Below are 13,600 nucleotides of genomic sequence, written 5' to 3' on the forward strand. Positions count from 1 at the left end.
GGCAGGAGTGTGAGGCCTCTCGGTGACTTGTAAGACAGGACTAGGGAAAGGGAGTGACAGGTGAGGCCCTCTCTATGCAACAGCGAGGCGGCTTACTAACGAGTGGCGCGATGGGTGGCTGCCTCCGAGCGTGTGAGGCGGGGTGTTGGCCTCGCGGACCACTGACTGATGGCGGAGCCAAGAGGGGGATACTCTAGTGGGATTCCGATACCCCTAATGCCAGCACGCTGACCCTAACGGGATGGAGTGAAATGTAGGAAAAATAGACGATTGAGCAGGTGTACGTACCTGGTAGCCAGAAAAAAATCACAGGATACGTGCAGCGTAAATAAGAATGAGCTTGACCGCCTAAAAGAGGGGTAGACAGAAGTGTTATGACGAGAGTTTGACAGCGGTCTGGACGTTAGCATGACCTGAGAGGATTGCGCCGTGAGTTGCCATGGTGACCCGGTATGGTGGATGTGGTGTGAAATGTAGAAAAGAAGCCGGGGGTAGTTTGACTGTGATGATTCCTTTTATTTATTTTCCATATGGCGGGTTTTTTTTTTATTTTTTTTTTGGCGGGTTTAAAAATTGTGATGATTCCTTTTATTTGTTTTCCATATTGGGTTTTTTTTTTTTTTTTTCCCTCTGTGGCGGGGTTTTGTTTTCCCATATGGCGGGTTTTTTTTTTTTCTCAAGTGGCGGTTTTTTTTTGTTTTTTTTTTCCCATGTGGCGGGTTTTTTTTTTTTTTTATGTGGCGGGTTTTCTGTTTTCCATATGGGGTTTTTTTTTTTTGTTTTTTTTTGTTATGTGGCGGGTTTCTGTTTTCCCATATGGCGAGTTTATATATTGGTTTTGTTTTTGTTTTCCTCTATTTTCCCATGCGGGTGTTCTGGTGCTTTGTGTGAACGTTTGAGGTTTGAGGATGTGGCGCCCCCCTCCTGAAGGTGCTGGCTGATGGAGGGGAGCGGTAGCCGAATCTTGAGGTGCCTGGTGCAGGGGTGTATGTGCGGCACCCCTCGGCTCCCCCTCCCCCCCGCACAGCGCACGTGCGCGGCATCCGGCCGGCCGCCGGTCACTGCGCATGCGCCGCGGCCGCGCACGCGCCGCGCATGCGCAAACCGGGCGTCGGGACGCGGCGGACGCCATTGGCAGCGCGGCAGGAGGACGGAGATGCGGGGAAGAGAGGAACCGCGGCGCTGGTGTGGTGTGTGGAGGGGGAGCATGGAGCGGTCGGGTTGCGGTGAGCCACTGGTGACTGTGGGAGGGCGGGCGTGCCGCTGAGCTGGGCGAGGGGAGCGATTTATCCAGCAAAAGTAACAGAATGGTCCCCGCAAGTGACAGCATGATACATGTACATATTTGTGTGTGAGGGGAAGGAAAGTGTGGGATGATGGTGAGGAGGGGAACGGCGTTGGAGGCTGCCATGGGAGCCCGGTACAACGTGTTTTGGCAGCGCTGGGAGTGGGGATGTGGTGTGGTGACCGTGTGCATGCATGATCGGAAAACGTAGCAAACATGAAACCGTGACTGGAGTGAAACTGTGACATGGTTTGACAATGAAAAGGTGAAATGAACGAGCTGGTACAGGGGCAGCCGTGAGGCCCTGTGCTGTACCGTATGACAAGACTCACAGTTTAACGGGCAAAACGGGACCCGCAAGGAACCAGGTGAAGTCGGACGGATGGAACCGGAAAGCTCCAAATCCTGGACCCGCAAGCAATGAACCTCAGAAGAAAAACAGCAACTCGTAAGCAACTTCTCAGTTAACTCCACAAGTAACTCTCTCTCTCTCTCAAAGTTCAGACCTCGGACGGTGCAGGAGTCAGGTAGAGGGGTGCCCTAAATAGGCTGGAGGCGGACCTCAGCCCCTCCCACAAATCCAGGCCAAAGCCTTCACACATATTCTTTTATCTACTATAAAATATTCCTGAAATAACAATCATGATATATATTCAGAATTTTCAATATTTCTACCTAAATTTGACCTAACAAATGATTCAGAGAAAATTGATCCAATATGACATGTCTGTGAGTGGGAAAAGTATGTAAACCTTCAGTATAATTAGAATGTGAGATTAGAGTCAGGTGTTTTTAATCAGTGGGACGTTAGTGGGTTGTGTGAGTTGGTCGACCTGGTTTATTTAAAGAACAGGGATCTATCAAAGTCTGATCTTCACAACATATGTTTGTTAAAGTGTATCATGACACAAACGAAGGAAATCTCTGAGGACCTCATAAGTAGAGTTGTTGATACTCATCAGGCTGAAAAGGGTTACAAAACCATCTCTAAAGAGTTTGAATTCCACAAATCCACAGTCAAATTGTTTGTGTACAAATGGAGGAAATTCAACAATATTCTTTTCCTCTGCAGGAGTGGTTGACCAACATAAATAATGCCAAGGGCAGGGCATGTAATAGTCCACGAGGTCACAAAGGAACCTAAGGTAATCTCTAAGCATCTAAAGGATTTTCTTACATTAGCTAATGTTAATGTTCATGAGTTCACCATCAGAAGGACACCAAACAACAATGATGTGCATATTAAGACGAGAGTTGAGCGAATTTTTCAGAAATTCAATTCAACCGGTTCGCTGAGTTTTTTGAAAAAATTTGAATTTGAAATACGAATTTATTTGCGGTGAACTTAGTTAAAAACGTCTATTTCCTGGCTGCAGAGAGCCTTTATAGTGGTGTAGCACACTGTGCCTTGCAGTAACACACATAGGGAGTCTGCTGTGAAATTATACTGTGAGTCCGTATGACTATGCAGATGACAGGCGTCACACTTAGAATCCCTGCACACTTCACTTATTTGGGCAGTCACGGGGCCAAAACTGACCAAATAACTCAAGTATGAACTCAGCCTTACAGGTCGATCGTAGCACCAAGAAGAAGCGCACTCCTTTTACAGCGTCGTCAGCTGATTCCAAATAGATGCCTACAGAACCTGTTCTATTAAGAGCTCATACAAGTAGAGCCCCCTGACAGAGTGGAGAGGGTGTCAGCAGTAAGTTTGTGTTGACGTCACTAATTATTCTGCCCTTCCTCTGATCCGTCAGAACAATAACCCCCAAAAAACGGATCCTGTCTGTTGAGCATCCATCTTCACTCGGTCAGCATTTGGTCAGTAATCCATCAATAATCCCCAAAAAACAATGGATCCGAAACAGAGATGATCGAGTCAACCATTCAAGAACCACTGGGTTGCTGGTCAAGACACGACCACTAGATGTCACCGGGAGCTCAGGCCTCTCGCTGTGACTCCTGCTGCCATGCCCCCTTACTCTGCTGCGACTTCTGCCTGCGCCAGAAACATTTAGGCTTCTGCCACTCCCCTGTGCAGGGCCTGGCACTTCTCTGTCTGACATACTGTTAGATCAAATAAATAAATAGGAAATGAAAACACCCCAAAAAAACTCACTTCAGCACACAATGGCTCATAAGCCCTTTTTTTTTACCACTAATACACAACAAAAAGGGCTGCAATTTTCTCACTTCACGACACAACGGCAAATACTTTTTTGTGCCACTAATACACAACACAAAAGGCTTTAGAACATATAACTGCACCGCTGAACAGCAAATATATTTTACTTTTGCCACTAATACAGGGCAGAAAGGGCTGTAATTTTCACACTTCACCACACAACGGCTAATAAGTCCTTTATTCCCCACTAATACAAGCCAAAAAATGCTTTAGAACATATAACTGCACCACACAAGGGCAAATAAGATGTAGAAATATTTCCTTGTAATAAACCCTGTTAATGGCTGTATAACACAGCACTTGCACCCTAATAAGAACGGTTTTCTGGAATTACAGAGCTGTATAATGGTAATTTGGATCCCCAGTCAGTGCAGCAAGGTGTAATCGGATTGTTCCTATTACCCAGGCTGTAACCTCCTCTACTGAACCCTGTTCTACATAAATGCTGTGGAATGATTCCTCCCTATCCTTTCCCTACACCTTGAATAATTTTTCCCTACACTAGTAAATGTTTTTTTAGCACAATTAAGTTTTTTTAGCACTGTCCCTAGCACCTGCTGACGTCTCTCCCTGCACTAAGTTCACTGGAAAATTGCAGAATCTAAGATGGCCGAGGCTATTTATAGGGCTGTGACATCACAGGGCTGGCTGGCTGCTGATTGTCTGTATGCATGGCATCATGGCTGATCCCGCCTTCCCAGAGTTCCTTTCTCCATGGCAGCAGCCATTTGAGGCAAAAATGCGATTTGTTACCACGAAGCGCGAGGAAATTCGGCTTCGGTGCAAATCTAATTTTTCGATTCGCTCAACTCTAGTTAAGACTGCAAGAGAAAGCTGCTGCTCTCCGGAAAAAAAAAACCTTGCTGTTCAAAAATTCTAAAAATCACCTGGACAAGCCAGAAGGCTTTTGGAATAATGTTTTGTAGACGGATAAGACCAAATTGGAACTTTTGTGGCTTAAATGAGAAGTATTATGTTTGGAGAAACGGAGGACCCTGCATTCCAGCATGAAAATCTCATTCCAACTCTAAAATACAGTGGTGGTAAGTGTCATCGTATTGGCCTGTTTTGCTGCATCCTGGCCTGGACAGTCCAGACAGCTCCATCATCATAGATGGAACACTGAATTATACCAGCAAATACTAAAGGAAAACATCAGGATATCTGTTCATTAGTGATGAGCGGGAGGTACCATATTCGATTTCACGATATTTCACGAATATTCGATTGAATATCCGTCTTATATTCGTCTAAATCGAATATTCGTCATTTTTCTATTATATCCCGAATAATATACGATTTAATTATTCACGTATTGCGATTTTTCTTTTGACAGTATAAGGCAACGTTCCTATGACTATGGCTAGGCTAATATGTGTATTTTACAAATATTCATAACATTGCTCTAACTTAGTCTTTTAGAATATTACGAATCTTCTAAAAGACGAAGTTAGAGCAATATTACGAATATTCGTATATTCAAAATATTCGCAAAATCTCGAAGTTACGATATTCGAGAAAAAAATTCGCAATTCGAATATTCACAGCTCAACACTACTGTTCATGAGCTGAATCTCAAGAGAACATGGGTCATAGAGCAAGACAACGACCCTAAGCACATGTCGTTCTAGAATGGTTAAAGAAGACTAAAGTTATGGAATGGCCAAGTCAAAGTCCTGACCTTAATAGAATGGAAATGTGTGGAAAGACCTAAAACGAGCAGTTCATGGGAGGAAACCCATCCACATAACAGGATTGAAGCTGCTTTGTATGGAGCAATGGGCTATAATTCCTCTAAACTGATGTGCGGGACTAATTAACAATTACTGGAAATGTTTAGTTGTGCCTATTGCTACACAAGGACGCACACCATATACTGAGAGCAAAGATTCACATACCGTACTTACCACTCACAGGCATAATATTGGATCATTCTCAAAATATACATAGTATATATTTTTTACTGATTTGTTTGATTTTATTATCTTTATCTATTTTAAGGACTTGTGTGACAATCTGATTTGTACTGAAATTTTTGCAGAAATATAAAAAATTCTGAAGAGTTCACAAAGTATTCAGAACCACTGTATATGTATAGAATAGGCAGAAATCCTGGTGGTAGGTTGGTTGTGTAAATCAAATAGGTACAATGGTATATTCATTCCTCAACTCTGAAATTGCAGCATCAATAACGATAAGCCATAAGATTTAGCAAATCGAGGATGTATCAGATGACCGTAAGGAGCTAGCTCCAATATGTGGCATGCAGGAGAGGCATAAAAGCCAGAATAAAAGACAAGTTTTTTAGCCACATGAAACTTCAAAAATCAGATCACAGTTGTGTGGATGATTATGTGATGCTTCCTGTTCATCCTGTCTTGCCAGTTATCGCCACTTGTCTCAAACTGAGGACAGAATCCTCGAAGTGAGAGATCTTGGTTTATCACTCCAGCAGATTGCTACGTGCCTAGGCTGAGATGTCAGCACTGTTCCACATTGTGTGTCCCGGTGGTTGGGAGAGCAACGATTAACTGGAATGACAGTAAGAGGTTCACAGAGGTGAACCTCTGCAACGGACAGATCGTCTGATTAGAATGGTGTGTAATGATCCATTCTGTACTGCAGGTGAAATGGGACATCACATCCCAAGCCTAGGATGGCAAACAGTGTCTACACAAAAAATCTGAAGGCATCTGCACTACATTAGGCTACGAGTCAGATGTCAAGCTACAGTATGTGTGCCATCGACCTCACGCCACCACTCTCAAAATCACAGCACCACTATAATGGAAGCTGGAATTAAGGTCTGTCCTCTTTAGCAATAAGTCTCGCTTTTCTCTTAGATGTAATGATAGCTGGATATTGGTCTGGAGACCACGTGGACAACTCCATGAAGAGGCCCTCACAAGAGAACATCACACCAGTCCTACTCCTGATATTATGCTGTGGGGTGGCAAAATGTGCAGTAGCTTGCCCCCTGTAGACTTCATTTCAGGTGACTAACAGCTCGGCTTTGCATATATTTGGTTGTGGAACAAGTGTCCCAGGAGCCCTTTTTCAACAGGGCAACACCAGGCCACATGTTGCTTCTGCTACTGTCAGTAGACTATGTGGCCTAAATGTGCTACCATAGTTGCATTGTCTCCAGATCTTTTTCCCGTTGAGCACATCTGAGACGCTATTGGTCAGCAATTGGAAAGGAAGCTGCCGGCAGTGGATCTTGATAATTTGGAAACATTCCTAAGACAACCATTAATAGCCTTATTGATAGTGAGTGGAGCTCATACTAGATGCTAAATAACCTGAGATGTTTTGTCTATTGATCCTGTGATTTCCATAATGCCATGACTTTTCCTTGGTGTTGCAATTTCAATATTAAGGAGTATTCCCACAGCTTGATGCTGCCACCACCATTCTATAGGAGGTTCACAATAAGCTGGATTCTGCCTTGGTCGATCAGCTTTTCCCTAATGACCACAATAGCCTTCATCTTCTTGATCACCTTTTGACCTTACTGTCCTTGCTGCAATCAATCCAATATGTCCCTGTCACAATCATTTACCTTCCCAATAAATCATCATCACCTGCTCGTGAGCTCCTGTACTAACATTACATTGAAAATTCACATAAACATGCACTAAATGACAACATGCGATAATTACTTAAGAGATAGGCGCTGTATGCAAATGAGCCACAGCACCCAATAACAGGCGGAATTCTGGGACATTCTTAGGATTGCCAAGTCAGATGCTGTTCATCACAAAACAGCTATAGCCACTTGCTAAATTAAAATATTTATTAACTTCTAAAAAAGAAAATCACAAATATTATATGGATTATCCAATGAACAAAAAAATAAAAATATCTGGAGTAATGCAAACCATTATTTTAACTATATCAATAAAAATACCGCTGCTCTCTAGTCTACTTTCCATATATTTTTGCTCACCCCTCTGCAGCTCTGGCACCTTCACTTTCTGTGAGCTGACAGCAGCTCATTCCATGTGATGTTAATGTCCCCCTCCCCTTCACCAGCACTTTCCAGAGCTCCTGTCTTCCTCCCCTGTATAAAAAAAAAAATAGTCCCTCACACACAGTCCCAGCGTATGCAACACCTTCCAATTTATTTCTCCAATTTCTAGACTAGGGTTGTCACGATACCAAAATTTAGATTTGATTTCAATACCATAAAAAAGTATTGCGATATTCGATACCATTTGATACCAATCGAAAAAAAAAATGCCAAAAAAGCCTTGTGCATTACGTATTTTATGGAACGTCCGGCCCATAATCGAACAGTCCTATCCTATTTTTTGGGGGGACAAGGTGACTTGCGCAGTTTTTATTTTTATTTTTTTCTGCTACAGCGTTCACCGCATAGGAGATTTTTTTGTATTTTAATAGTTTGGACTTTTCAGACGTGGCGATATGTAATATATTTATTTATTGTTTATATATTTTATATGTAAAATTGGAAAGGGGGTGATTTATACTTAATATTTTGGTGTGGTTGTTTTTTACTTCTTTTTTTTTTTTTTTTACTTTTTATTTAATAACTATTTCCCCCCTTAGGGGCTAGAACTTTGGATCTTTTAATCCCTTGTCCAGATCTTACACTGTCCCTGCTGCCCTAGGGCTTTGTGCATACAGCTGCAGGGAGCTTACCATAGAAGGTTTCCGTAGCGTCCTGGCTGCCATGGTAACCGACCGGAGTCCCGGGATTACACTGCTGGGACTCCGATCACAACTGCCACTGCACCACCAATGAAGAGGGTAGAGGGGACCCTGTGGCCACTGCCACCAATGACTTTAATACTGGGGGGAGGGCGCACCGCGCCATAAATATTTTTAATAATGATCGTAGGGTGCACTGCGCCACCAATGATAATTAACCTTTAATACAGATACAGGAGGCGGGTGTCGGTAGCAGAATCACATAGCCGGCACCTGGCTTCTATGACAGGTAGCTGTGATCAGCAGCAGTTAACCCCTTCAGGTGCCCCTCTGCCCCTCTCTCTCCTCATTGGCGGTGGCAGCAGCAGCACAGGATGGAGGGAGGTACTGCTTCTTCTCCCCTGTGCTGCTGAGGGAAGATGGAGCGCGCTGTAGCGCAGTATTGGCAAAAGGCAAATCTCGTTATCGAATTGATACTGGTACAAAAGTATTGATTGGGTATCGATATTTCAATACCCGCTGCAACCCTAGTCTAGACAGGACAATTTTTTCTGTCGTGTATAATGGAAACAAACAGTACCGTTATTTGGCACCATAGACATGTATTAGGACTGGAGCAAAACGGAATGCCTCTTAAAGGATTACGTTTTGCATTCTGTCCTAGAATTCCATTATATTCTGTCATAACAGAACCTATAATGGAATTCCCTAAGCTGCACTTTGATTGGTTGCTATGGACAGATATGATATCGCCCATTGGGTAACACTTATTAATACTGGTGTAACGCCCCTGAGGTGCATTACCACCTTTTACACCTCCCCACTATCTTCTATAGGTTGATTCAGTGTCATCATGTGTATTTATTTCCAGGTCCTGCACATTGTATATTTGTATTTCTGATTTTGTGACTGTTAACATGTAATGTGCCTGGTCTACCAGCAGGTGGCAGCATGCTTGGCAGAGCTATATTGTCTAGAATGGTACCTTCTTTCCATTTTAGCCCTCTCTAGAGAGGGAGGAGTTTAGTTAGTGAAGTTGAGTTGAGCTTACCCCCTTCTTGGGGAAGGCAGCAGGTCCTCGTCCCTGCAGAAGTGAGTCTAGTTTACCCCCTCCAGGGGAAGGCTGTGAGCCAGCCAGCAGAGCCCTGTCTGCTCTGCTGGAACAAGAGAAAAGAGCAAAGAGCCTCAGAAGCCAGGAGGAAGGGTTCCCTGGATAAAGATAAAGATACAAATAAAGATAAAGACAGGGTCAGACTACCAAGCTAAGTACAGCAGAAAGGAAAAGTTTATATTTAATCCTGATAGAACAGCAGAGCTAGAGAGATGCAGATGTAGCAGAGCCTGAATGTGTTTGCCTGCCGGAATTTATGGCAAAGCCTGCTGGTATCCAAGATAAAGTTGGAAAATTGTTTCATGGTGAACATTAATTCAAGTGAAGCTGTTATCAACTGTATACAAGGTCTGGACTCCAACTGTTCACCCTGTTTGCTCTGCAACGGACGACAACGCCTGGGGTCTAGGTTATCCAGGTAGGAGCACCGTGACACGTTCATAGCCACATCTAAAGGGACATTATAGGCTACCCTTACACCACTTTGGCATTTCTACACCTGGGTACCACTAACACCATCTACTTAAAGGGACTCTGTCCCTTGTTGCTCCAATGCAACTGGCGTCACGACAAAAACATATTCCTTTAACCAAGACACCGGGCCGCCGTCGGCCTCCCGCTGCACTGGCACCCCATGTGGGCAATGTGCCAGTATATCTTGCCCCTTTTTAGTGTTTCCCACAAATAGCACCCCATGCTGCTGAATATGATATGGTGTGGGAACAAAGGTCAAAAAACCTGATAAATGAGTCCCACAGAATTCAGAAGCCCTGGCAACTTTTCCTGACAAGATGTATCCAAAAAGTGTCACGGGGGCTTAAAAAATATGGACTCAGATTTGTCAAAACTGGTGCATAGGTAAAGTGGAGCAGCTTTTCTTGTCCAATGAGATTCCAGGTCTCATATTTCAGAGGCTTTTTGGAAAACACAGCTCTAGGGACATGTCATTTCTCAGGGGCTGTGTCTTTTGTGCTGCAGCTATCTCCCTATAACTGACACAGCTGTTAGGTCCCATTCACGTTTTTTGCTGGCAGAATTTGGAGCAGGTTCCACATCAAAAAGTTGAAGGAACCCACGCCGATTCTGTCTCTCATTATTTTCAATGGGAAGCCAAGCTGCAGTTCATATTCATAGTCCCTACCATTCCGAGAAAGGACATGTGGTGGGTGCTCGCTCATGCGTTCGCTCCATTCACTGGGACTAAACCACATGAGGGTTTGTGGCATTCACCTTAAAAATCCACTGGGCCTAAGATAGAACTGAGCATGTGCGTCCACCTGAGCAATGTTACCGAGGTGGACAAAAAAACTAAGGAAAAGAACAAACCGTAGGTGGCGCTATACAGACACATTTTTTAAAGGTTTATCTGACACTAAAAGATGTCTTTATTTGGCATTTACTCCCAATTTGTCCAGAATCTGTCACTTTTGGGCCCTCTAGGTACTCCACTATTGGAACTTTTACTGCGTCTATGCTGAATTTTCTTCTCCGTCTCTCGGATACGTTCTTAATAAACTGCTCGTTGACAAGCGCTGTATCTGTGTCGGTTCAGATGCTCTGCGTTCTGCATCTTGTATTACACTTTGAGGAGATCAGAAGAAATTCTTAGGTGATGAGTTATAGATGAGGCCTGACTGCTCCTGGCCTGTTTCTTAAAGTAATGGACAGATGTCACAGGACATTTCTACATCATTACGTAACGTGGACGATCAGGTACAAAAGGAAATGACCATTGCATTATGCAAACAGCACAGGTAACTATGTTAAAGTCATAAAAAAATGTTCATTGAATCAGTCTTGTATGTGACACAAAGTACAAACAGCCAGGTGCGCAAAACGCAAAATTCTATTTGCCACGGTAACTAATTGATTTTCCCTGAAATGGCGGTAAAAAAAAATATTCATACTTGCCTCATCCTTTGAGCATGAAGAGGTCACCACGGCCATCTTACTTGCAAATCCCACAAGAAATCTTGTGTGTGCGACGTATGACGTCATCACACAGGCTGACTTCATGATCATGATGTCAAGATTTTGCACTGGATCTTCAAGCAAGATGGCGACAGCGGCCTCTTCGCTATCAAACGGATGAGGTAAGTATGATTTTATATTTTTTATTTGCAAACACTAAAATGCTTAAATATGGATCTTAGATGCTGTGATCAGTGATGAATGCGGCATCTGAGGGGTATAATGATGGGGGGGGGGGGGCGGTGCAATTGCCGTTCCCAATCATTGTACCCACTATTAAAGGGCTTCTTTCACCCCACTAAACCTTTTTTTTTTTTTGCTTACTTATAATCCCTACACTGCGATTTATGGCTACATGATCAAATTAATCATTTTGGTCCTGTAGATTTAGTTTAAAACAAGCTTTTAAAATATGCTAATTACCTTGCTACCAGCAAGTAGGGTGGCTACTTGCTGGTAGCAGCCGCATCCTCCGATCGTAAAGATGCCCCCTCCACATTGTGATTGACAGGGCCAGGGAACGGAATCGTTCTCTGCTGGCCCTGCCTGTTTGCATTTAAAATCTTGCGCCTGCGCCGCGGCCTGTACCTGTCTTCAACTGGCGCAGGCGCACTGAGAGGCAGCCGCTCCATCCTCAATGCGCCTGCGCCGGGTGTAGATGTGACGTCATTGGTTTAGGCGCATTGAGGATAGAGCGGCCGAGTGAGCGGTCCGCCTCTCAGTGCGCCTGCGCCAATTGAAGACAGGTACGGCCAATGTTAGGTTCACCTTGCTGAAGGAATTTACTGTACTTTAAAGGGAACCTGTCATGTGGATGTTTGATTATAATCTAACTAATTATATACAATCATTAACTACTAAAAAGTGCCTTAGATGTATTCACTTACTGGTGTGACAGATGGTTACCTCATGATATACACACAAAGATGCCGCATGCCACATGCTAATGAGCTGATTTGAGTCCAGCGTGATGTCATTGAGTCCAGCGTATATTTAATTTAGAGCTATAGCCACTCCTCTGCCCACCTGTTGCTGATTCATATGGAAAAAAAATGTCAATCAGCAGCAGGTAGGCGGGGAGAGTCAGGAGCTCATGAATATTCAGGACTCATCATTATGAGCTGGAGCTTTTCAATACAAGATGTTGGCAGATTGACTGGGTCAATTAAAGAAAGTGACCCATTATTTTGCTAAGAGAATCAGTCATTTATTTATGTTGCCCTTAGTTAGGACACTATAAAACTGGTGACAGGTTCCCTTTAAAGATAATAAATTGTGCATTTTTCACACTGGCCACTAGGCCTAATAATATGTTGAGACTTCGATAACTATCTCAAAGCAGGATTACAATGACAGATATCACCTTATGATTATGTGGCCCCAGGCTCAATTAGTGCTCACACCCCCTATTAGTTCGGCTATAGCTGCCTATTGACTTGAGGGTATACAGTAGTTATATGAAGGGATTTTGACCATACGCCGTGGTGTATATAGAGAAGTAAGGGCCCCATAGCAAGGGTCAGACCAGGCCCCCCACATAGGACAGAAATATTTTCGCCTAAACCGTTTTCAATGACCCTTGAGCCATTTATTTTACTGCCTCATTTGATAAAAGTTGTTTCTTTAGAGGGTAGCGTCCTGACCAAGTTTTCACCTCCAGTAGAAGAGGAGATGATCCCAACTAAGACTGGGCCCCTCTCTTGCCCTGGGCCCCACTAGCAGTCGTATGGCCTGCCGCTATGGTAGTTAGGCCCTTGACCATGATGTTAGTGATGAGCGAATTATTGGAAAATTCAATTTGGCTGCTTGGCCGAATTTTTTTACCCAATAATTTGCTTTGTGACTAATTTCTTTGTCACAAAGCGCGCTTCCTTGTAAGTAGTGGGTGCAATAACAGGGAGCAGCGTTTGTGCCACCCCCGTCATTGTACCCCTCAGTTGCCGACAGAATTATACTTGAATAAAAACGTATCCTGATGCATTTGCTCGCAACCGGACTGGCCTGCCCCCATTTTGCTTGAAGATCTGGAGCGAAATCTCACACGGCTCGAGATGACACCATCACGCCAGCTGGCGTGGTGATGTCATACGTCATCCAGGCAAGGGATTTCAGCTGAGATCTTCAAGCAAGATGGTGGCCTCCCGTAGTGAGCAAATGGATAAGGTAAGTGTGAATTCTTTTTTTGCTTTTTTTACATTATTTCGATTCGCTACCACGAAACACGAGGAGATTCAGCTTCGCAAAAAAAGCTAATTTATCCTCAGATTTGGATCGAAGATTCGCTCATCACTAATTGCTGTGCTTTTGTGATGTGGTTATTGCCATGCAGCTTATACAAATGAATTACGTTTATGTAAAATTTTTAACATAG

The sequence above is a fragment of the Bufo gargarizans genome, chromosome 5 (genome assembly GCF_014858855.1).
Source record: "Bufo gargarizans isolate SCDJY-AF-19 chromosome 5, ASM1485885v1, whole genome shotgun sequence".
NCBI classification, from domain to species: domain Eukaryota; kingdom Metazoa; phylum Chordata; class Amphibia; order Anura; family Bufonidae; genus Bufo; species Bufo gargarizans.